Raw genomic sequence first — 22,299 nt, 5'->3', positions numbered from 1 at the left:
TTCACGTGTGGAACAGCCACTTAATCTCTGTAGCATGCTGGCCTTTGGAAAAGGAAGTCTGCTTCCCTTTGCTTCCCACCCCTTTCTCAGAAGAAGACCTGCAGATTCAAGGGGCAGCAGATAGGGTGTGAGGGCACCTAGAGCCTTCCACATGTCCCCAGGCCCCCAGCAGAGCCCCCTTACCTTACTCTCCCCACATTCCCTACTTGCCGGCACCATCACCACTTAGAAGGGGAGCTGGCTTTTAAAAGAGAGGCAGCCAGTACCTTCCTGCTGCTCTGCCGACAGGCATGTCGGGAGGAGGTGGCAATTAGTGCCAATTTGGAGGACTGACGCAGGCATGGGGAAGGTTTCTCATCAAACAGTGTTTAAATTCCATTCCATTCTTTCTCCCACTCCTCACAATACAACAGCACCAGCAGGCTCCTGCCCTCTGCTCTGCTCATTATCTCCAGATCGCTCTGGTGGGCAAAGAAGCAGAGAGGAGAGACAGAGAATCGAGCCACCTGCTTCTCCCTGCTGCCCACGATAGGAGCCCTGCTGAACTCACAGCCTCCTGGGTAGGAGGGACCCCATGCGCTCGCTCTCTCTCTCTCTCTTCTTTCTCTCTCTCTTCTTTCTCTCTCTCTCTCTCTTCTTTCTCTCTCTCTCTCTCTCTCTCTCTCTGTGTGTGTGTGTGTGTGTGTGTGTGTGTGTGTGTGTGCGCGTGCGCGCGCGCGCGGGCAGACGCATGTGCACATATGTGTTATACACTTGGAAGGCAGAGGTTAATGTTGGGTTTTTTTCTTGATCACTTTCCACCTTGCTTATTGAAACAGGAACTATCACTTAAACCTGGTCTAACAAGCTTACCCCAGGGATCCCCTGTCTCCCCAGGAACCCCATCTCTACTCCCAGAGTGCTTGATTACAGGTAGGCCACTACACCGACCCAGCATTGACTTGAATACTGGAAATCCTAAATCAGCAAGTATTGTAGCAACTGAGCCATCTTCTAAGCTCCTAAAATTCTAATCTTTACTCTTATACAGGGTGAAACTTGGGATGAGAAGAAGCTGGAAAGAGACAGAAACTGGCAGACTCCCTCCTGACCCTCTCCCTCAGAAGTGACACTCAGGGAACATTATAGTTCCACCAGCCTGGAGGACTTTTTGTCCCTTTGGGGATGTGGGCTGTGAACGGAGGCTAATCAGACAAAGTATGGCAAGATCAATGGCACAATCTGCGGAATCTTTAAAAAGTGAGACTTCTGGGGTTGGGGATATATACCACAATTGGTAGAGTGCTTTCCTGGTGTGCGCAAAGCCTTGGGTTGGAGTCTAAGCACCTCATAAACTAGGCATGGTGGCTCAAGCGTTATAATCAATCTCACAAGTGCTGGGGAGGGTGAGACAGGAGGATAAGGAGACCAGGGCCATCTGTCACCACATAATGAATTCAAGGCCACCCTGGAAGATGGGAGACCATTTTTTAAAGATGGTCTTTTCTACTGAGACCCTCCAGGTACAGTCTCCCCACCAGAATCATGGGACTCTGGAACAAAAAAGACTTACCCAGTGCTCAGATGGAGTCTCCCACCTCCAGCAACTGCAGGGTTAAACCACTGCGCGGGTCCTGCTGAAACAATGCTCAGCACCTGCCTATTGAGATATTAATGCCAGGCCTGGAGGCTGGAGCCTGGAAGACACCAGCCCTCTGCAGCAGAGAGGTAGGACTGCAGGTGGACCATCAGTGCTGCTGGGGTACACTCCAGAGCCCACGGTCTTGTCACTAGCTTCAGGATTGTGAGGTACATCCTGGCCTGATGGCCTTCGAGTCCTTTCTTCTTTCTATGCTGGTGATTTAAACACCTCCTTCTCCTTATAAAATCCCTTTCTGTCTGAGCCTGTAGCGTTTCAATTTCATGCCTTAGATCTCTTATGTCCATTTCATGGATGGAGCTCCCAGAACTGAAGTGGCTTGCCCAAGGTCCCACCCTAACTTAAAAGGCAGAGTTGATACCTAAGTCAACTTTCCCCTCCAGAGTTCTTCAGTGATAGAATGAAAAGTGACTGTCTCCTTAAGTCTTCCTGTCCTCCTCAGCCCAACTCAGCACATACCCGTGCACACATGCACACATGATATGTGAGCCACAAGATATGTGGGCTCTCGTGTGCTTTAATTCAGTGTGTGCTTTAATTCAGTGCTGGAAGGTTTTGTCCCTGGAACCACTAGGAATCCAGATGCCTTCTCTGCCACCTGTGCATTGTGCTCTGATTAAAGATCTTTCAAAGGAACAAAACTTTCATTTCATGGATGATACAGAATCTCTGTAGAAAATTGAGATTTTGCTGGGCATTTTCCCATTTGAGACATGGTCAGAGCTTACCGTGAAAGCACAGAGAGACAGTGTAAGTCAGCTGGTAGGAACCACAAATAAAGCTGAACTAATGGGAAAAGTCTCTGCAGAGGACCGGCTAAGATCTGGCTTTCCCTAGGGAGTCTGTTATTAGCCTGTCACCTGAGGTCAAGGAGAGACCCAGCAGGCAAAAGCCAAGGAGCAGGCTGGCTGCAGGGAGCTCTGGACCTGGCATTTCTCAGCTGGAGGCTCTTAAAGTTATGCTCAGGCCTTCAACTTGAGCAGAGTTTCCTTCTGAACGTGCAAATCCAGTCCATCCTCAGGAAGTAGGAAGTGTCCCCGACTGCCACCATAAAAGGATGTGATTATTCATTGAGTTGAGAAACACCTCGGGGGCTAGAGAGAGATCTCCGTAGCTGTGCTTGCAGGACAAGGGTTCCATTCCCAGCACCTGTGTGATAGCTTTATCTGTAATTTCAGTTCCAGGGAATCAGATGCCCTCTTCTGACCCTTATGGAAACCAGGCGTGCATACGGGGCACATACATACATACATACATACATACATACATACATACATACAGGAAAACATTCATACACATAAAGCAAACCAAATAAGTTGTTTTTAAGAATTTTAAGAAACACGTTGCATATTAATGAGGCATACCTTTGGGTGTGTTTATGAGGGTGTTTCCAAAGAGATTTAACCCTAAGCAGGGAAGAATCACCCTGAACATGGGGTGACTCTGTTCCATGAGCTGAGAAAGTCACATGAACTCCCCTCTCCACTTCCTGATCCACCCAGATGTGAGCAAGTTTCCCCTACCTTTGCAGTCTCCAACGCCTGCCTCCGCAGCTCCCTTGCCTGCCACAATGAACTGTATCCCCCCTGAACCAAGAGTCAAAATAAACTTTCCCCTGTAGCATGGCTTCATGTCCTCCATTTGTTCACAGCAATGAGAAAAGTAGTGCCAAGGGTATGTTACACACAGGGATGGAAGTCCGTTCTCTGGGGAACATTGTGTGCGGCCTTCAGTGAGTAACTGGTTAGTCTTGCTCTCCACACCTCCCTTTCTGAGTCCAGCATTGATGATTTATCATGAGGAGTCTAGTCTGCTTTGAGAAGATTATCCAGCCTGGTGTCTCTCAGCCCAGAAATGCTTACATCAAATCGTTCCCTAGTCTCTCTCCATAATCCCATGTCCCCGGATCTTGGATGCAATATGCATAGGGTGCAGTATGTGCTGTGGAAGAATGGGGTTGGCTGTGTGGTGGAGTGAAGAACACAGTATGGTATTCAGTGTGGTGGAGTAGGGTGTCTAGTGGGTTGGATATGTGGTAGGGTGGTATATGTTGTGTGTGGTAGTGTTGTGGGGGGTGTACTTGTGGTTTGTGAGGTGTGTACATGTAAATCCGTCAACTGGCCTTGCTTGGTAAATTATCCTTTGTTCTGAGGTTATCCCCTTCCTTGATATAGTCCCTTTACCTGGTGAAATATGGTTTCCTTTATAAATTAGTAATAGTAATTAGATTGCTATTGTTTCAAATTTGGAGTTATTTCTTTTTCCTTTCTAACTGTCTTCCTAATGGAAGGAGTCAGCTTCATAGTTTCAATCAGGTGTTGTTGGTTTTCCTGTTTTGTGCAGTGTACATGCCAACCATGCCCGTGCATGTGTGCACACTATGTGACACACTCTTGCAGAACAGATACTCAAGCCAGGCCAGAGTCATCCCCTCCCTCTCTGCTTTCCACACAGGTACCCACCTCCATGGAGTAGCTGGGACTCTGAAGCTAAGGCTGGGCTTCTAACTGACCTAAGAATGGCAATCACAGGCACTTAAGACAATTGCAAGAAAAAAAAAAGGGGGGGGGGGGGAAACGTGTTGTATCTTGCCAGCAGATCACAGCCTGGGTTCTAGCCTGGAAAGGCATTCTGGAAACCTGGAAGAGAAGAGGGGCTAGGCGGCGAGAGAAAGAAATGCAGCTAAGACAGGCATTCTGATCAAAGCTCAATTTTACTGTTCCGACACTCAGTTATGAAGGAAGGGGGAGGGGCCCAATTCCCGCCAAATAATCTCGGAGTCCAGTAGCAGGGTGACCACGTGTATGGCTCCAAACAGCAAAGCGGCAGGTTCTAGCAGTGGGCGTGGCAGAACGATTGAGCGGGAAGCTCCACCCCTGAGCAAGCAGGTTTCAGGCTGGGGGAGAGGAGACTACAGGAATGGGGTCCCACCTTCCTGCCTCCTGTATCACAGACTGTAAATATAAAGCCATACTTCTGACATCAGGCCTTTGAGAATCATGCCAGTCTCAGTCCCAAGGAAGGATCAAAACGAAGCTATTGAAGTATATAAAATACACAGCCCATCCCAAAGCCAAGCTAGGTCTCCCTCCCAAAGACTCCTAGATGAGATCCTGGCTAGTTTATGTCAACTTGACACAAGCAAGAGTCATCTGAAAGGTGGGAACCTCAATTGAGAAAATACCTCTGTAAGATCCAGCTGTAGGCAAGCCTGTAGGGCATTTTCTTAATTAGTGAGTGATGGAGGAGGGCCCAGCTCACTTCGGATGGTGTCTTCCATTCCACTCCATAAGAAGGCAGGATGAGCAAGCCATGAGGAGCAAACCAGTAAGCAGCACTCTTTCCTGGCCTCTGTATCAGCTCCTGAGTTCCTATCCTGTGTGAGCTCCTGACCTAATTTCCACGATGAACAGATGTAGAAGTGTAAACCAAATAAATCCTTTCCTCTCTGGCTTACTTTGGTCAAGGCCTTTCATCATAAAAATAGCAATCCTAGCTAAGATATAGCTCCAGGCTGTAAGTTCCCTAAGAGGGTTGGGTCAGGAGAAGGCAGTTCCCAGGCCTCTATCTTCTCACCCTCTGGAAGGGTGGAAACAAAGAGAAGAATGTCATCAGGACACCAGGCTGCCAGTTTACCATCAAGCAGGGGACAAAAGAATGTTCTTCCACAGAGCTTGGGACCCATAATGTCTCCATGACATGCTCAGTGAATTGCACAGGGTACACCCCCCCCCCCCGAAATGCTCTCTACCCCAGCCACAAAGCTCCTTCATGGTCTCCTAGGATAATTCCCCAATATGATTTGCATGCTCGTCTCCCACATACTTATCACCTCCCTTCTCCTTCAGATCTCAGGATTCTCAGGCATGTCCTGAGGGACTCAAAGGTTTCATGCTCCATGATGACATCATGACCCTTCTCAACCGGAACTCAGGATGGCCCTGCCTCCAGCTGCCTGGCCTCATTGCCCATCACACAGTGAGACCATGATACCACTACAGAGGCAACACCCTGCCCCCTTCCTCTGCTCTGAGTCAGAGCCACAAACACCTTTGTTCATCCCCCAGGGGTGCCTCTATCCCTTGAGTTCTGCCAGGCCAAAGCCCAACTTGATTTGAGTTGCCACAGAAATTCAACCACAATCACTTAAGGACTAGGGTCTGTGCTCTTCTGTCTTTGCTGAGAAACACCCTCGTGGCTGGTAAGCATGTTGGGCCCAGGGATGTCTCAGGCAGAGAAGTGCCTGCCCTGTTGTGGACCTCTAGTTTTTCTTGCAATATGGAATTTGAGTAAATGAACAAGGAATTTGATGTTTCTCAAAGCTGCCTATTTTTCTCTGGTGCTGTCTGCTGCTTATTCAGACCATGTCACCTGTTTCTCCACTCTGGACTCAGCTAGTGGCAGACAGGACAAGAGAGCAGAAAAGTAGCCCGCTTATGGTCTCCTTGGCTCTGAGACAGGCCCCCACCATCTCTTCACCCACGTGAGCTGTTCTGTTCCTGCAAATGGATTTCGTGAGCATCTGTGATATTCACTGTGAGCTTTTTTCTTGTGGTAAAGTCCTGTCCTGGTGACAGGCCTCGGTCATCAGGTCATCTGGCCATCTCTTCAGCGCCAGCCTTCGAACCCTGCCCTGCCCTCTGATCTCTCCTCTATCCTTGCTGCAATGTACTTCTGCCCTCTGAGTCTGTGCACATGCCATCCCCGGGCTGTGTTGCCCATTCCCTAGTCTACCTAAATCCTGCACAGCTTTCAAGTCCCAGCTTAGACCTCACTTACTGAGGAAGCCTTCCCTGTCAGCCATGCCAGATGTCCATAGCTCTCTCCACTGCTCTGTCCCTGCCCTCTGATGCTAGGTCACATTTACCCTAGGGATCTAGGGTTGCCTCCCCACCAAGGCCAGATCCTGAAGAATGACAGATTTTGCTTGTCTCTCTTCAGACAAAACCCCTATGTGCCCATGCACACACACGTACACACACGTACACACATGCACACGTACACACACAGGAATTCAGTGTATGAGCTAGTAAAAGGAATGAAACTGGGAGTGGGGTCTGCATAGGCGACTATGAGCAGAGCATTCCAGATTCAGAAATCCCTCAAGAGCCTGAATGGTACTACAGCTGTCTCTGCTTGCAGAGTCGCAGACAAAGCTTCACAGCTGAAACAATCAGCACAAGTTACCCCTACATTCACAAAGAAGCTTCCAGAAACACAAGAAAGCCCTGCCTCAACTACAGTCACAAAGCCATTCCTAAATTGGTTTGTATCAACAGAAATCAAGGAAAAGAAACAAGGTCGTTTTCAGGAACATTGTTGAGGACCTGTGTTGAAGAGTTCATGCTCTCCTTGTGTTTTCCCTGTGGAGGGAAAAGATGGCTACATCTGAGCCAGACACTAAAGAGACATGTCAGCAGTTAAGAGCACTTACTGCTATTCTGGAGGACCCAGACTGGGTTTCCAGCATTCATTGGGAGGCTCACAACTATCTGTAACTCTAATTCCAGGGGACCTGATGTCCTCTTCCACCCTTCAGTGGTACCAGTCACATACATGGATCCAGGAAAAACACTTATACACGTAAAATAAAAGGAAATACATCTTTCAAAGGAAAGAAAGAAATCTCAGAAAAGTGAACAAGATGCTAATAGAAACACTCATGGAAGCTACCCGTCTCAGCAACAGCATGTGTGATGGTGGGGCCCAACTGGTGCCTCTGAGTCTGTAAGATATCCTTCCCCAAGGGGGCAGCAGAGAAGCAGCATCTACAGCAACACTTAGAAGGCTCCTGACCCTGAAAATGGCAGCTTTTACCCAGCACTCTAAGAGGCCAAACCGTGCTGAGCTGAGGGAGAACTGGACCACTGAACTGGAAGCAGGATGGCCTAACTAGATTGATCTATGATCCACACAGCCAATTGCCTTTTACATTCTCAAATGGACCTCAGTTCACAATGTCACCAGGGAGTGGTGTGGGACACTCATCCCCACTGGTTCCTCTGCATCCCTCTCTGTCAGAACTGCTGGAGACAATAACTCCATCAGGAAAGAGAGATCTATGAATCAGCCAAGCTGGAAAATTTTGGAGACTAGGAATCTAGTCACCAGAAAATTCTTCCTAGGGTCTGGAGATGGGTATATCTGCCTCTGCAAAGCCCTGGGAGAATCTCTTTCCCTCCATCCAAACATTATTTTGATATTTGACAGGGATGCAGAGACTAAGAGAGAGAGAACCACATGCTCAGATGTCACTGAAGCTGCTTCAACATGACCAGAGATGGCCCAAATGGGTGCGGCACCTGCCTGGGATATAACCACCATTCCTCATTCAAACATTTGCTTTGGCCTCTTGAAAGCATCACACATACTTAGATTCACAACTGGTCCAACCCAGCCAACAGACACGGTCCCTCATTGCCACTCGGCCTTGGACAAGAACCCAGCTCCCAGTTCTCCATCTTGATGTCCTCCTATCTTAAAACCACAGCCAGAAATCCCTAGCAGCTTCCATCACAAGCCCAATCCAAGAGAAGAATGTAATTCCTTTCTGGTTTTTTAATGTGATCTAATTCCTTCTCTTCCCTCTTCCCTCTTCCCTGCCTCCAGCATCTTTGGTCTAAGTATTTATGACGTCATGGCCCATTAACATTCCCCTCAGGACATCTTTAATAAATATGCCAGGGGGAGCGGCAGCTTGAATATTAAACATTAAATTTATAAGACACATAATCCTCCTAATTAAGTTGAGTTTAGTCCTGTGCATTCGATTAAGGGAGAAGGGGGGGGGGCAGTGTCTACTGGAATAGCTAAGGAGCCAATGTGGAGCTTGGGCATCTTTAAAACTTCAGCAGTCATCTCCTCTAATCTTCAGGACACACAACTTGACAGTGTCTCTGGGACCAAAACCAGAAACTAGGGAGGAGAGAAATAAAGATTTCTTCTTCTAGTCTTATTCTCCCTCCCCTATACAGAGAGGCCAGACTTCAAAGTGCAGCCCAATAGGACTGTGGGACTCCTCCAACAGCTCAAGCCAACCTAGGCCTCATGTGAGCCTGTCCACAGGGCTCCTTTCTATGTTCCCTAGGGTGCTAGGTCACAGAATTTTATGATAGAACCCACCAGAAGCATTGCAATGATTTAAGGTCTCTCTGGCCTGTTTAAATGGCCCCTCAGGGACCACTGGGAGGTATCCTAGTGGAACCCTGGAATAGTCTCACCACCTCCTCCTTTCCCTAGAGAGAGCCCATGTCACTCTGTGCCACCTCACTTATTGCTGAGTCCTACTACCTGCTAGTCATCTATCCAATCTGTAAGAAACACCCAGAAGAAGCAGGGTTGGAGGTCCACAACCTGCTTCCATGGTACCAGCTACTCCATGCCTTGGGATCTCTGACTTCCTTCCCTTGAATGGGAACAAGGAAAGATGCAGCCGGCAGGTATCCCAAGAAGGGGGATGAGGAAGAACCAGCTAGAGCCCACTCAGCCTTCGGACAGCAGGAAGGGTACAAGTGATCCCAACTCCTAACTGCAGAAGCTTCTGTCCTTGGTGTCTAAAGGAGAGCAAGTGGTAGTGGATGCTAACCCTCATGGCGGCCAGGCACCCCTGTCATTTGGAAAGCCTCAGGCAAGGGGACAAATAACACTACCAAGGACCATGGCCAGAAGCCAACACTCCTTGTCTCCTAACTCCTTTTCTAGCCCTAAGACATGTTGGTCCGCATACCCAGTCCCCAGCCATCCCTCTCAAACATAAATCTTCTAAGGGCAAAGACTAACTGCCAGGAGTCACCTCGGGACCTGGCAAGGAGTGGTCACCATTTGAGTAGATAGCTCTGTTACATCAAATACATGGAACAGATAGGCAGTGCCCTGTGGAGAGGGAGACAGCATAAGGAAGCCAGAGAACATGGGCCCTGAGGCATGATGGAAATGCCATGTGCTGAAAGAATTTGGGACAAAGGGCCTAGAGAGAGAAGAAGGCTTCTGGGTGGAGGAAGAACTGAGTGAAACCTACTGGGAGTTGGGGTTTTGGGGGAAAGACAAAGGGTATGTGGCATTCATGTCATAGGCAAAACCTTTCACACATGGCACACTGTGTTGCTGAGGTGCCTGGAGCAAAACACTGCTGTGCACTGGAAAGTGTTACTAGGCAGAGAAGACAGAGTCAGGTCCTTCTAGAGTCTTCCAGTGCTTCAGTCCCAACAGGAAGAGAGATCGGCTTTGTCTGGACACACACACTCACACACACACACACACACACACACACACACACACACACACATACACACACCCTCCTCCTCTTCCTCCTCCTCCTCTTCCTCCTCCTGCCTTCCTAGGACCATGCTGGCCCAGGTAATGCTTTCTGACAATTCAAGGGAAATGGCCATCTGTATGCACCAGCCACCTTTTGCAAGCAAGCAAGAGCCAAGAGCCTCTGGACCTTTCTGTGAAAGAGAAATGTCCTGAATTCTAAATGGAAAAACACAACAACAAAAATGGGTTGTCCAGAAAACAGAGAAAAGAGGTAGACTCTGCTCCCTAGAGATGGAACCTAGGCTGTCCTTGCAGCTAATAGCCAGGTGGGGTCAGTGTTCCAGAGCAAAGAATGAGCCCCAATAAGTAGAGCTACTACAAAGGTGAAGAGGAGACCTCTAATTGGAGTTGGGCTTGAAGCTGGTGAACCACAGAGGAAACAGTCAGTCCCCGGTTCTCAGAGGAAGCAAACCTGGTCTGGTCTAGGATCAGACTGCCTGTAGGAAGCTGGAACAACCTTTACCCTCACAGAGCTGAGGTCCCATGTCACAAGACACATAGTGATGCTTCCTTGGACTTGCAAAAGCTTCTAGGTGTGGACTAGATAGACTTATGGCTGCAATTCTGTATAAATGTGAATAGAAGACCCGAAAGGAGACACATCCAGTGTTCACCATGGCTGTCACCCAGTCATAGACTCAGGGGTGGTAGTGTGATGTTCGATTTTTGAAGCAGAGTCTCACTCTGAATCCCAACTTGGTTCAGAAGTCACTATATAGTCCAAGCTGACTTTGAACTCACAGTAATCCTCTTCCTTCAGCCTCCTACATGCTGGGATGGCCAGCATAAGCCACTACCCTCAGCTAAACTTTCTACTTAACATTGTATGCAACTTCTCCATCAATACTCACCCTTAATTATCTTAGCATTATGTTTATTTTTTTACATTTTCATGCATGTGTAGCTCATAGGACAATTTACAGGCATTAGTTCTCTCCCACCATGTGGGTGCCAGCAATTGAACTCAGGGTGTCAGGCTTGGCAGTCAGTGCCCTTACCCTCCCCCGAACCATCTTGCTGGCACTAGCTTAGCATTCTTTGGTGTCTAACCTCTGCCAGTCCTTAGGTTTCAGGGCTCCTGGAGCATGTGAAGTGGGCGGTGAGGAAGCACTCTATCAATTGCTTCCCACAAGAGAGTAGGAAAGGGCAACCACTGACTGCGACTGCGAGCTGTAGCCCCAGACAGACTCGGGAGACAGACAGCTGATGAGCAGAGCTGGGTCTGCAGGTCAGGGCCCTTGGAACAGTGCCCAGCTCTCCATATCTGGAGGTTACAGGTGAACACACCACCAAGGAAGCCAGCCTATGCCAAGCCTGGGAGACATGTGCCCGAGATGACACAGATGTAAAGCATCGATCTGGAGAAACTGCTTGACAAGAGGACCTGCTGTCTAAGAGAGTGATAAATGGATGGACAGATAGGATGCCGAATAAAAGACATGTGTGGAAGAGGAGGGTGAAACTAGGCCCCATGGGGATGGACAGAAAACCTTGGGCAAGGGAGAGAATAGGTGGGCATGGGGGCCTGGGGTCAATCTGGGCCTCTTCTAGATTCATCCTTCAGGGATAAGCTGATGGGAGCCTGCTTGTTGGAAAGCTAGTGAAGACTCATGAGTCCTCTGGCTCTGAGCCTCTGGCTTGGCATCCACTGTGTTTCAGGGAATTGGATTTTAGATTCCTGAGCAGGAAACGACCGACCAGGGTAACAGGATTACAACACTTCCTGCATCTTCAACATACACAGAAGGATTGAGAAGGGATGGGAAGCACCCCAGAGGCTGTCTGAGCAGCAGAGCCTCTGGCCTCCTGCAGCCACTTCACAGGCTATGTGAACTGCAAAAGCTGCAGCCTAGCCACCCTGTAGAAGCTCACAGCTCCCTCATCTCTCAGCTCACAATAAACAGCTTCATGTACAATGTGCCTGGAGGGGAGGGGACAGTGATAAAGCTCCCACTCGACACCCATTCCCAGCTGTGACCCCAGGCCAGCTTGTCTGGGATCCGTGCAACCAGGTACAAAGGCTTGCCTGTACCACCTTCACCACCACAGACCCCATGAATGATGAGGTCTTTGTGTTCGCTTATTCTGAGGTTTTTATGGAGTCACTAATTTGGGGCCACAATGCAGACAGGAGAGTCTGCAATAAGGAGAGTGTGGGGGCGGGGGAGAACCAAGAAATGGAATTTATCTTCTGCGCCCATTAAATTTAGTGTTCCCAGACTCCATTCTTCCAGATCTTCTCTTCCTATACCCACTTTTGTGGTTTGAATGTGGAATGCTCCACCATGGCCCCGTAGCTTTGTGTACTTAACACTTGCTCCCCAGCTGATGTTGCAGGTTGGAAAGGTTGTGAAAAGGTGTAGAAGATGAAGCCTTGCTGGAGGAAGTGATCACTAGGGGCAGGACTTGACATTGTATAGGCTATTGACACTTCCCTGCCTCCTGGATGTGGGTACAAAGACCAGCAGCCTCTTGCTCTCTCGGCCATGTCTTCCCTGCAAGCTGCCATGTCTTTTCTGTCATGGTAGGCTGGACTCCTCAAACCATCAAACAAAATAAACCCTTAAGAAGCCCTTCCTCCCTTAATTTGTTTCTTGTCTGATATTTTGTCACAGCAATAGGAAAAGCAACACACACACACACACACACACACACAAAATTCCACTTCAAGGTCATACCAACCTTCTTTCCGATAACCTACCTTCTTTCTCCTTGTCTTGATCTTTTAAACATTCTCTTATATACCAATTATGCCGAGCTGAAGGGCCAAATCATTGACACATAGGCCTTTGGAGAACGTTCTAGAGCCTAACTGTAGTCTTAAATTTAACATAGTCAAAACAGAGCTCCCGATCTCCCAACTCTGGGCTGCCTTCTTCACTGATGTGATAATACCTGACAAAAGCAACTTAGGAAGGGTGACATCTCACGGTCTGAGGGGATGTGGCTTGTCTTGGTGAGGATGGCATGGTGACGGCTGTGTGAGATGGCTGATCACACTGTATGTGCAATCAACATGCAGGAAGGAAAGCTATCACTCATCTCACTTTCTGTCTTTCCCTTTTTGTTCAGTCTAGGACTCTGGCCATGCAATGGCTCCATCCACATTTAGAGTGATGCGTCCCTCTGTGGTTAAACTTCTCTGGAAATGGCCTCATGTGGACACCCAAATGTGTGTCTCCAAGATGGCTTCTGAATCCAGTCAAGCTGAGAATGATGGTCAGCCATCATACTGGCCACAATTTGCTCTCCATCCCAACCCCTCATGTCAGTTGCTGTTAACATATTTCCCTTCAGTTGCGAGGCCCAAAGTTTTGAAGTCATTCTTGATTATGTTCTTTTTTTCATATCCTGTAACCAATCTCTTAAGTGGCCCCACTGACTCCACCTCCTGAATATACTCATAGAGCAGTCACTTGCCTCCATTCCATGGGATTCTAAGCAAGCCCAATACCTTCCCTGTCATCTAGATCATTATAATTGCCTTATAGATTATCTCAGTACATACTGTACCTACAGTTGTTCTCAATTCAGCAACCAAAATGGTCATACAGGATAGATGTCAAATCTCAGAATTTCCAGGCATAGACAGCTCCTTGCAAATGACCAAACAGGAAATGTTAGGAACACAACATAAAATTTACCTCAAGGAGTGGAGTGGGTCCTGGAGAAAGCATGCTTGGTTTAAAGTCCTCTCTGCTTCTGCCTCAAGTACCAACAATAAACACAGACACCAAAGACCAGGCCAAGGAGGTGGGGCATATGGTATAAGATATGAGAATTAAGGAAGCATAGAAAACTGACCTCCAGACATTTAACTCTTGGCTCTAGCACTTCACTCAATGGCCCATTCCTTAGGAAAACTAAACAAGAGGCAGGGTGGGATCAGTGGAAAGGAAAGCTCTGGCTGCCAGAGGACTGAGTTCTCTTCATTGGCTTCCTGTCTAGGCTGTGACCATTGAGGGATTCCAGTAGAGGTTGTCGCAGAAGCTTTCCATGTCCCTTTCTCAACTGTGACTCAGCAGACATCAAAACCACTGCAAAAGTAGCTTCCTCACCCTTTACAGTCAGGAGCATGGGTCATGGGCTTCCACATGGATTCTGGAGACAGCACAGATCGTGGACACACACTTGGTCTCCAGCATCAGCACACGCCACAGACCTCAGTGTTGTCTCTGATAGCAGTGCGGACCACGGACACCATTAAAGCCCTCAGCAGCCGTACAGGCCAAGGACATCAACATGGTTTCAGGTGGCTGCACAAGCCATTCACATCAACATGTCCCCCACCTCCAGCTACAGTAGAACTATGGACAGCAATATGGCTTCAGCTGGCAACACAGATCACAGACATCCAAAATGACCTTTGGTGGCAACACAGGACATGAACATCAACATGGCCCATGGACCTTGACAACAGCACAGATCACAGGTAAGAGCAGTATGGACCACAGACATCACACGGCCTTCCCTAGTAACAAAGGACATGAATATCAACACAGCCCCCAACTGAAATAGAACCCAGACATGGCCCTCAGTGGCAGGATAGACTACAGACATCAACATAGTCTCTAGTGGCAACCTAGACCAGAGACACTAACATGGCCTCCCACAATAGCACCTAGATCAGGCAATAGCATGGACTGTGAACATCCACATGATCTGCAGTGACAACCCAGACTATGGTTCATGTAGATACATGAACCTCAGCTTCAACAGAGCCCAGGGCAGCAGACTACAGATACCAGCATGACCCCCAGGGCAGCATGGACTGCAAATGTCTTTCAAGCAGATCCAATCCAGAAAATGAACTGTTCTTCATCTTGGACATCCTGTCATTGCCCAGAACTATGTCTCCCACCTCTCCATTGTGCATTTGTTCATTATAATGGCATTGGAGACTGCAGCATGTCACACAGTATTTTTCTGTATAGTTCTGTATAGTTCTGTTTGAGCTCCTGGCTGCTGCACACTTCTCCAACCTCAATTTTAGCTGCCCCAAGGCTCACAAGGGCTCGATCTTTGTACTTGTAGGTTACAGGCAGCACTCCAGGCTGGCCCTATTCAGTGTTGACTCTAGGAGCTCTAAGCCACAACAAATCTCCTTGTCACTGGTGCCAGCAGCCGCAGGGCTCATCAGGAGCAACCTTTGTAAGTGTAGCCTACTGGTTGAAACAAGGCAGTGAAGGGTACAGGTTTGTCATTCTCTGCCATACACGTGGCTCTGTTCTGCTGTCTTTTTTTCCAGTTTTAAGAGCTCACTTTTTAAAAGCATTTCACCACGAGACTTGCCTTTTTTTCTGTTGTTGTTTCAGAGCCTCCATGGGCCTCTCAGACTCCTCAGCCGCAACTAGTACCAGCGGCTGCCACCATCTTTGTGTTCCCATCAGATTTTTTTTTTGAGACAGGGTTTGTCTGTATAGCCCTGGCTGTCCTGGAACTCACTTTGTACACCAGGCTGGCCTCGAACTCAGAAATCCACCTGCCTCTGCCTCCCTAGTGTTGGGATTAAAGACCAACACCACCATGCCCAGCCAGATTTTTTTTTATTTAAAGAATTATGCGTTCTTTCTTTAAAGAAATAAAGGGAAGCTTTTTAAAAGTCAGCAGGGAAACAGACACCTATTTGCCAAATACTTGGATTAGAAAAAGAACTAAATTGAAGTTCTAAAATTGATTAAGTAGAATCAGAAGCTCAGTACAACCTTCCAGATGTCTCAGGAGGTAAGGGCACTTTCCACCAAGTCTGATGACCTCAGCCCAGTCCCCAGAATCCACATGGTGGAAGGGGAGAAACAATTGCCACAGTTGTCCTCTGACCGCCACATGCACACTGTGGCATGCAAACATGTGCACACAAATACACACACACACACACACACACACACACACACAAAAAAATAAATAAATAAATGTAAAAACGTTTTTCAATGATTTACTTTATGTATGAGTGCTCTATCTGCACATACATCTGCATACCAGAAGAGGGCATCAGATCCCATTACAGATGGTTGTGAGCCACCATGTGTTTGCTGGGAATTGAACTCAGGACCTCTAGGAAAACAGACAGTGCCCTTAACTGCTAAGCCATCTTTCCAGCACCATAAAAAAAAAAATTCAAAAACCTCATTAGATAGATTTATTCATACTTTAGACCATGTTAAAAAAAAATAATTGCCAAAGTAGAAAATGGATCAAGGGTTATAAACAGAAAGAAAAATAAATAAAGGAAGAAGAGATAGGCCTCTGGGTTCAAAGGATATAGGAATTCGGAATCAAGTATCGTCACCAAGCAATCTGAAAACTGGCCTCTTTGGTTTTGTTTGGTTTCTGAAAATGAAGCTGCAGGCTACAGGGTAATCTGGAATCTCAGGAGCCTGCTACCTCCGTGGAGAGGGAGAGCATGAACATGGAGCCAGTCCCTGCAGATGCCACATGAGACGACAAGAGGAAGCCAGCTAATGTGTGAAATCTGTTGCTAGAGGTCAAGATGAGGGAAATAAAAGGTTTGCAAACTCCTCCTCTGGAAGGTCCCACACCAGGTACATACAGATGGCTGAAATGATGGGAAACCCGAACATTGCTCCCAAGATCCAAGCCTGAGGGAGAGGACATACAAAGAGGGGACTCGCAATTAAATCATGATCTAGGACCATCAGAAGGTGAAAGCAGAAACAGAAATAGAGACATTTAGAAAACCCAGAAAAGTGGTTGAAAATGCAACCAATTTCCAAGACATCTCTGGATCAAAGTCAGAATCATAAAGAAAATTAGAAAATACTTAGAAATGAATGAAATAATAATCAAAATGCATGTGGGGCATGGCTGCAGTCAAAGACATGGTCTCTAAACATAAGGAAGAGCAAGGTAAAATTAAACCAAACAGTAAGGAGGAAATAAAGACAAAATGAGAATCAGGTTGAATATGTAGCTTAGTAATAGGGTTTACAATGTGGAAAGTCCTGGGTTCAATCCCAGAACTACCCAAAACAGAAGGAAATTTAAAACGGGGGGGGGGGGGGAATAAAAAAATCAGTGAAACAAAAAATGTTTAATTATATTTGCTTAAATCAATACAAGCAATAAATTTCTGTCTAAGGTGACCAGAAGGAATGGCAGATATCACTATAGACCTCATAGTATTTTTTAGGTGAAACTTTAAAATGCTACCAAGAACTCTATTCTATCCTGAATACTCTCATATCTATCCTTTTTACACTGAAACCTTAGATGAATGGAAAAAGAAACAATAGGGTCTATTTTTTTTCAGCCTTAAAGAAGAACAAAATTATATAATTTTTAGGAAAATGATGGGAGCTGAGATCATCATAGTAAGAACGTAAGGGAGACTTGAGCCAGAAAGAGAGTTCAGCAGGTAAAGAGCTTGCTGTTAACCCTGACGACCCAAGTTCAATTCCCAGAACCCACATTGTAGAAAGAAAGAAGCTCACTCTAGCACTTTTCCTTTGATCTCCACACATGCCTGCCTCAGCACACCCATTCCTCACACCCTCTATGTAAGGAAGTAAATGTTCTGACTAGCTTTATGTCACCTTGACATCACTAGAGTCATCAGAGAGGAGGGAGTCTCCATTGAGAAAATGCCTCAGTAAGACCTGGCTGGAGGCAGGCCTTTGGGGCATTTTTCTAATGAGTATTAATGGGGAGGGCCTGGCTTACTGTTGTGGGGACACATCTGGGCTGGTGGTGTTGAATTTTATAAGAAAGAAGGCTGAGCAAGCCTGCACGCCTTTGTGGCCTCTCCATCAGCTCCTGCCTCCAAGTGCCTTCCCTGACTTCTTCTATTACAAGTGATGTGAACTGTATGGCAGATAAAGCTTTTCCTCTCCATGTTGCTTTGCTCATGGTGTTTCATCACAGCAACTGTAACCCTAAGATAGTATGTGTAATTTTAATAAATAAATCTCAAAAAACACAAATATCATCCATCATTTTCATCATTTGTACCTAGATGGTACATACACACACACACACACACACACCATGGAAGTGAAGGAGGAGGACTATTTGAGGAAAGAAAAGGGACTAGGAGGAAACACAACAGGGACAATGGGGAACAAAGTCAATCAACGCTTATAATATTTATGAATGAAATAAATGAACACCCAGCTGACTGTGTCGCCCTGAGGGCCGCTACTACACTACATGTTACAGATACTGCCGATGAACACTCTGGTGTAAAAACATGAATGTGTGGTTTAAAATCTTCCAACACTGAGGAAGTTCTTCCTCTGTGTTGACTCTTCCTCTTTGTAGACTGGACCCTGGCTAAGATCCACCCAGTAGACTCTCCATGGCCACACAGAACAAGACGGACGATGATTCATCAGAACTGCAGGGTATTTTTAGAGATGCCCCACAATCCCCTGGGACCTTGTTGACCTTGAAGGATAAAGGATAAAAGTTTTTCCTTTTGATTCCTTTGCCAACATTAGTGTGCCCCCTATTATGGCTACTGAACACCCAGAGGTCAGTTACACCAGCCTGGTAATTTCAAATACTGTGTAATGTTTAGATAAAGGTCGGCCAAGACCCCAACACTTTGAACAAGCCTCAAGCAGACACATAGTTTATTCTTTTTTTATTTATTAAAATTAAATTTACATTTCCAATGCTATCCCAAAAGTCCCCTATACCCTCCTCCCCACTCCCCTACCCACCCACTCCCACTTCTTGGCCCTGGTGTTGCCCTGTACTGAGGCATATAAAATTTGCATGACCAATGAGCCTCTCTTTCCACTGATGGCCAGCTAGGCCACCTTCTGATACATGTGCAGCTAGAGACATGAGCTCCAGGGGGTACTGGTTAGTTCATATTGTTGTTCCACATATAGATCCCTTTAGCTCCTTGGGTACTTTCTCTAGCTCCTCCATTGGGGGCCCTGTGACCCATCCAATAGCTGACTGTGAGCATCCAATTCTGTGTTTGCTAGGCCCCAGCATAGTCTCATAAGAGACAGCTCTATCTGGGTCCTTTCAGCAAAATCTTGCTAGTGTATGCAATGCTGTCTGCATTTGGCGGCTGATCATGGGATGGATCCCCGGATATGGTAGTCTCTAGATGGTCCATCCTTTTGTCTCAGCTCCAAACTTTGTCTCTGTAACTCCTTCCATGGGTGTTTTGTTCCCAATTCTAAGAAGGGGCAAAGTGTCCACACTTTGGTCTTTGTTCTTCTTGAGTTTCATGTGCTTTGTATCTTGGGTATTCTAAGTTTCTGGGCTAATATCCACTTATCAGTGAGTACATATCATGTGAGTTCTTTTGTTACCTCACTCAGGATGATGCCCTCCAGGTCCATCCATTTGCCTAGGAATTTCATAAATTCATTCTTTTTAATAGCTGAGTAGTACTCCATTGTGTAAATGTACCACATTTTCTGTATCCATTCCTCTGTTGAGGGGCATCTGGATTCTTTCCAGCTTCTGGCTATTATAAATAAGGCTGCTATGAACATAGTGGAGCATGTGTCTTTCTTACCAGTTGGAACATCTTCTGGATATATGCCCAGGAGAGGTATTGCGGGATCCTCCGGTAGTACTATGTCCAATTTTCTGAGGAGCCGCCAGACTGATTCCAGAGTGGTTGTACAAGCTTGCAATCCCACCAGCAATGGAGGAGTGTTCCTCTTTCTCCACATCCTCGCCAGCATCTGCTGTCACCTGAATTTTTTATCTTAGCCATTCTGACTGGTGTGAGATGGAATCTCAGGGCTGTTTTGATTTGCATTTCCCTGATGACTAAGGATGCTGCACATTTTTTTCAGGTGCTTCTCAGCCATTTGGTATTCCTCAGGTGAGAATTCTTTGTTTAGCCCTGAGCCCCATTTTTAATGGGGACATAGTTTATTCTTTAAGGCAGTATTTGTAACTGCCACCAAGAACAGATCAATAACTTAAGAGAACGCTATTAATATAAGTAGAAGTTTAATATCACTGTATTGAACTTTGAACTGAGAAATTTTAAGATCATATATATACCTACCTCAAAAACCTTATCTTTTACATATAACTTATCCTGACCTTCACAACTCACTTGGCCTTTCTAGCTCTCTCTCTCTCCCACTCTGGAAAAACATGCTGGGTTCATCATTCCTGAGTCCACTTTTGGAGGCCAGAGGAAGAAATGAGCAAGAGCCCAGTGGATGAAGACTCCTGAGCCCATCAAGAGATGCTAAAGACCTTTGGCTTGAACATTTAAAGACTTTCCTCTGCTGGCTTCTTCCTGTCGTTTGCCTGTGATGCCAATAGCCCTGCCTCTCTTCCCTCCATATCTTTGCAGTCAAGGATTTCCTTTCTTCCCTACATCGGCAGTTATACAAATGAAACAACTGCTGTGCTTTAGGAATCTTCCAGGTAGGCCAACTGGAGAGTAGACCACCTGCCATGCCAATGTCCCCACTGAGTTCTGAGAGACCAGATGGGACATCTTCTCGACTTCTTAGTGGCAGTTAGAGAAAAGAACAAAGCGGCAGCCATTGGCTAAGCATCTCAGGGTAAAAAGACCCCAAAGAAGAGTGACCAGTTTCTTTGTTGGCTAAAAGCTGGAAATGCCTTGGCCTGTCTCAGGTGGAGGTAAAAAATGTGAGAAGTAGGGTTCAGACCCCTGATCTGGCTCCTAAATTATTTTAGGGTTACCTCTTCAGAGGAGAGGTGAACACAGCAGCAGTAATGATCCACTAAGGGAAAATTCCTGGGCAAGGGAACAGAATCTCAGGCCTGGGAAGAGACCTGACATTTCAGTTGGTCATTAATTGTAGGAAGGTAGGCTTGCCTTAAACCATGCAAGAGAAGTAGCCAGAATAGCTATCTCTTTAATGAAATAAAAACAAAATTATAATAAAAGGGAATGCAAGCCAATATCCTTCATATATGCAGTTTCATAAGTCTTAAGTACACCAGTCTATATTATCAAAGACGTAATAATTGAACGAGTTTATTTCAGGCATGTAAGAATAGCCCAACAACCCAAAATTAGTCATTACAACTCACAGGCCAGCAGATTGAATGATATCAACAGGAACAGGAAAATAGCAAAACAGGCCTATAGCAAAATGCATCATCTAAGCTCACAGAAGGGCGGTGGCTTCCTGGGTAAGGTCACCTGCTGCCAAGCCTAATGACCTTGAGTTCAATCCCTCGGACCCTCATGGTGGAGGGAGAAAATTTACTCCTACAAACTGTCTTCTGACATCAACACCATGACATGTGTGTCCACATACGTGAGAACAAAAATAGATAGATTGATAAATAAATAATAGGTAGGTAGATAGATGTGATTTTTAACAAAATAAAACTCTCACCAAACCAAGAATAGTAGGAACTTTCTCAAGGAGATGAGTATCATTTCTGAAACCCTACAGCAAGCAGAATCCTTAGTGGTAAAAGACTTTATTATGTTTTGTTTTAGTGGCCAAAGAGCAAATATTTTCCCACATCCATTGGAAATAAAGCAAAGACGCCCACTCTCCACATTCGTATGCAGCATCACGTCGCACACATTAACTAGGATAAAATGAAGAGATTGAAAACCTGCAGGTTGGAAAGAGAGGGCCAGAGGTAGCTCTGAACTAGAATGCTTGCCTAGCATGAGAGAGCTAGGCCCAGGGATCAGTCCCAGCTTGTTTTTCATTTTGTTTGTGTTTTAAAGCAGACAGATTGGATAAAGTCAATGAACATCTTTAATTAACAATATGATTGCTTGTACCAAAACACTACCCAAAAAGCTACAAGAGATAGAAAGTGAGTTTACCAAGGTTCCAGGGCACAAAGTTAGTGTGCAAGCTTATTCTATTTCTATAGACTACCAATTGCAATTTTACATTTATAGATACACACACATGTATATGCATATATATGGTAAATTGGTTTTGTCAAAAGGACAATGATAATCTGTTAAACGGAAAATGCTCCTTTCAACAAATGGAACAAATTGATATCCAAATGCAAAAAGAAAACGAGCTACAATCCATACCTTGCTCTATACACCAAAGCTAGCTCAAAATGAATAAGAGACTTAACTGGAAAAGCTAACACTATAAAACTTCTAGAAGAAAAGAGTAGACCATGAATGCCTGAGGCAGCCGTTCCTTAGCAACCAACTGACAGCCTGAGAGAAATCAGCAATCAGACTTTATCAAAATTTAATTTTTTTTTTCTTTATGGAAGATATGATAAAAAGAGTGAAAATGCTTGCTACATACAGGAGAAAATATCTGTGAATCACTGGCAAAAGATTGCCATCTTGAACTCATAAACACTTTTCAAAATTCATCAATAAACAAACACACTATTTGTGTTATTTGTGTTGTTGTTATTTAGACGAG

General features: G+C 46.0%; 1 long non-coding RNA gene across 2 annotated transcripts in view; it reads right to left on the bottom strand.

The window, feature by feature from the left end:
• The window catches only part of Gm13846, a 92,079-nt gene that overhangs the window by 39,611 nt on the left and 30,169 nt on the right, over positions 1-22,299 (bottom strand). The gene's annotated exons all lie outside the window — the stretch shown is intronic.

Source organism: Mus musculus, chromosome 6 (genome assembly GCF_000001635.26).
Source record: "Mus musculus strain C57BL/6J chromosome 6, GRCm38.p6 C57BL/6J".
NCBI lineage: Eukaryota > Metazoa > Chordata > Mammalia > Rodentia > Muridae > Mus > Mus musculus.
The sequence above is the reverse complement of the archived record's forward strand: the minus strand, read 5'-3'. Positions and strand labels throughout refer to the sequence as shown.